Source organism: Sitophilus oryzae, unplaced genomic scaffold (assembly GCF_002938485.1).
Source record: "Sitophilus oryzae breed Bouriz unplaced genomic scaffold, Soryzae_2.0 scaffold_1382_pilon_pilon, whole genome shotgun sequence".
NCBI lineage: Eukaryota > Metazoa > Arthropoda > Insecta > Coleoptera > Curculionidae > Sitophilus > Sitophilus oryzae.
Genome location: NW_022146040.1, coordinates 53,059 through 57,177, shown reverse-complemented (window position 1 = coordinate 57,177; position 4,119 = coordinate 53,059).

The window sequence follows — 4,119 nt, the reverse complement described above, 5'->3', positions numbered from 1 at the left end:
TATTAATTATTATAATTATAATTATAATATATACCGTTTAATTACACGATGTTCCCTTTGTTAAACCATGGCGACTTTGGCAGTAATGTGGGACCAAATGCAAGTATTGCTTATATCATTATTTACTACAAATTTCAAGAAATCAGGTTCTAATTAGTCTTGGGCAGGTGCGGCAACCCTTAAATGTCAGATTTCAAAACAAAACGGAAACTACCCCAGGTGAGTAAATACTCTCACACTAATTTATCAGTCTGAACCAAGGATTCTGGGGGGGGCCTATCCCCCGTATATATTTGACAAGAGCATGTCTGAAGAAATCCACAGTCCTCAAAATTGCAACCTTTAATACTAGAACTCTACTTTCTGAAGAAAGTTTTAGCGAAATGGAAAAGGAATTGGAAAAGATAAGATGGGACATTGTCGGAAAGAGCGAAGTCAGGAGACGAGGTGAAGGTCTCGAGACCCTAAAATCTGGTCATTTGTTTTACTATAACGGAGAACAATACCAGTCAATAGGGTTTTTTCATAAATAAAAGCAAAAAAAAAAAAAAAAAAAAAAAAAAAAAAAAAAAAAAAAAAAAAAAAAAAAAAATTTTAAAATAAACACTAGATACAACCTAAAAGTGGTTCAAGTTTACACTCCAACAACAGAACATACAGACGAAGAGGGTGAGATTGAGACTTTTAATATGGATGATTTGGCGTACAGCTATTCCAAATAAACTAGTGTTAATACTTCAACACTGTCAGCGTGCGACTTAATGCCGCACCAGAACTGGAAATGATCCACGAAACGCCTAGGCAACTCTGGTGCCTTGCATCGAAACGATCGGGAGATATCCTCTTTCAACTTCCTGGTATTAGAGTAGGAAAAACTTGTTTTAACGAATGCTCTTCCACAAGAAACCCCAACTGGCTGATAACCTGAAAAGCCCCGATGGTGAAACGAAAATGAAATCGATTACTTTGCGGGTCACCGCATATACATATTTAGATATGTAACGGTCCTAAATAACGGTAAAATCAAGCGACCATCATCGAATGGTGAAGTCACAAATTTATGTTAAAACAATTGGCGTACAAATGATAAGGAAAAAAACAAAGTAAGACATGGACACACCCGAGAAGTGGTTGTAACTGAAACCATATCACTTTGAAACCTTCAAATGTAAATCATAAACTAAATGATTTTAATATCCTAAATGATATAATAGTAGAAGCAATAACGGAAACCTCAAAAGAAATGTTGTCTAAGAAAAATTCGCCCAAAACGCAAAACGCCCTAAAATGCCATGGAATTAAAGCGACGAACACGCTAAAATAAGGTGGATATGGAACAACTAGTCAAGGAAAATATCAAGAGAAACTCGCGGAAAGACATAAGAAAGCGCCAGAAACTGCGTACCTGTTAAAACTATCGAGGATAATAAGAGCATGAAATGAAAATAATGAGACGCAAGCTTACCACGGAAAGCAGTTAAAATCGTGTCAAACCTGGCACAAAAATGAAACATAAGATATCTAATAGAGTAAACATTTATTACATCAGGGAAACATTCTCATGAAAACACTACACCAAATCCATTCTACCTCTTAGACCTTGATGGAAGTATCATCTACAAGGAGCATCAAAATCAGGGTTCTGAGGATGTTCCGGAAATCTCTGTATGTGAAATTTACAATGCTCTAAAGAATATGAAGAACAATAAAGCTCTGGGGGATGATGGTGTCGTTACAGAAGCGATAAAGATGGAAGGAACAGTGCGAATGAAATACCCTGAACGGCCGTTTCAGACTTCTGTTCGGAAAAATCAAAATATCTCTACAAAGTGGAATAACTGAATAATTATCCTCTTACATATAAAAGGAGACATAGCAGACATGGAAAATTATGGTAATTCACCTAGGGCCTTCTCTTAACCGATTCTGGTAAACTGGCGATATCTTGGAATTATAACAAATAGACTAGAGGGGTAAAATTCAATTCCTTACCAACCCAAAGAGTAAGCCGGCTCGTCCCTGAATCTTGCACCAACGACTACCCTGGAAAAAGTTTAAAACCCCTTATTAAAACCATCGAATGGCCAATCGTCCCCTACCACTCGATATTTATTTATTCTGCGCTGCCCATATGGTAGAATTACCGGCCATCCTAACAGCGCTACAAGAATGTAGAATCGAACATCGATATTGTAACATAATAAAAACATATATGACAATGCTACAACTGTAAATTTACATTCCACAACTAACCAGATGTATAGAGACGCCGCGCAACGCTGGCGACACGCTGTCCGGTTCGACGGGCCCCACTGGTTAAGGAATTAATCGATTCCATTTCGATACGTGACGCGGATGCAAACAAGATTTGCGCTCAGTCTGAATGTACCTTAAGACGAAGACCGCCAGACCGAGACCAATCTCGCTCATCACTACTTTTACGGAGAACGTTAAAATTCGAAAATTTTGTATAAAATAATTCCTGAGCTTTTTAAAGGAATATGTTTCTGATTTTTTCCCCTTAACAATTCTTATTTATTTACACACCGTATATATCTACTCACAAAAGCAATGAAATGTAAAGTCAAACTAGAATATTGAGATTTGTTTCTTTAACTCTGATGAAGACATTTTAAAATCATCATTACACCTATTCTTAAGGTTTGTTTTAAAATGATATCAATCTAAAGAGTCTACTCAGATCCAGGTAATGTTTATAAAAAAAAAATAAAGTCCATCTACTATTGGTAAAATGTTTGTCACTAAAATAATATTGTAATGGGTTTATAGAAATAAACGTGGCAAATTATGCTGTTATATTGGTGTACAATATGAAAATATGAAATTAAAAACATGTTACGTCCATATTCATAATTTCCTCTTTTGTATGCTAGAAAATTGTTTTTCAAGTGGAGAAATAATATATTATAGCGGCCCCTACTAGTGAAATTTTTAAAAACATTTATAGAAGGAAAATGTAATAATAATTAGATATTAAAATATTTCTTTGTAACTTCACATTTTTTAATGAAACACCATATATATCAATTGATTCTAAATGAAGATCAATAACATATCGTATGTAAAGTTATGTGGGGAATGTCATCAATCTTTATTTTTTAATTTTAATTTAAAACCATTAAAAGCAACGTTAATTTATAAAAATGTAAAAAAAAAAAAAAAATATGCAAAATAAAAAACATGTGGGATTAATTAACGAATTTTATCAAGATAAGAAAACCCAAGCTTTAAAAGGTTTTCTTTAATTTTCCACAATATTACCTTAAAAGTATAAAAAGCCGTCCTCTTAATTACCAAACAATTCAGTCTGAATAAAATGAATATTTAAGTTTCAAAGCGTAATTTTCACAAAACATATACTTTATAAATAACTCAATTAAAAAATTGAAAATAAAGAGGGAATATTAACTTTGCGAGCTCTCAAGGAAAGAAAGCCTAGCTCTGAGTATATTTCTTTCAACAAAAAAAACAAAAAAAAAAAAAAAAAAAAAAAAAAAATATTTGAAATTTAATTTCAGTAATACACCCTATAACCTTTGGTATAACAATAACAGGAATTTACAATGGCGAAGCCATATCATTTATAATATCTTATACCCATTCGGTATGTTATTAATCTAACATTTGGCAATACCTAAAATGTCAGGTAATTTATAAATCAAGTTTTCCTTTATTTGAAGAGCAATAGGCGGCCAGCTGTAAGAATGGGACACGGCTGAAAAACATTCCATTGGCAACTGGCTAAGAACAATCGTTGGTACTATTTCAAGTTCGGGAAATATCTGCCAAGGGGTGCAAATGCTATATCTAATCAGAAAAGCTTTTTCATCAGTGTCAGGGCGCACGTAGAAGAGGTATTTTTATCGCTCCATAGATAAAAAGCAGACTGGAGCACTAGTTTAAAGTCGGATGGGTACCTTATAATACATTTCACCTTATTATACGGCGTTCTAGTCGGAGGAAGAAATACCAATGGAAGAGAGGGGTGTAAAGGGGCTGTTTTATTAATTTAAAATAAATTTAGATATTTTTTTTTTTTTTGTGTGTTTTTAATTAGGTCGAACATATTATAAAACTACATAAATCAACTTTAATTAA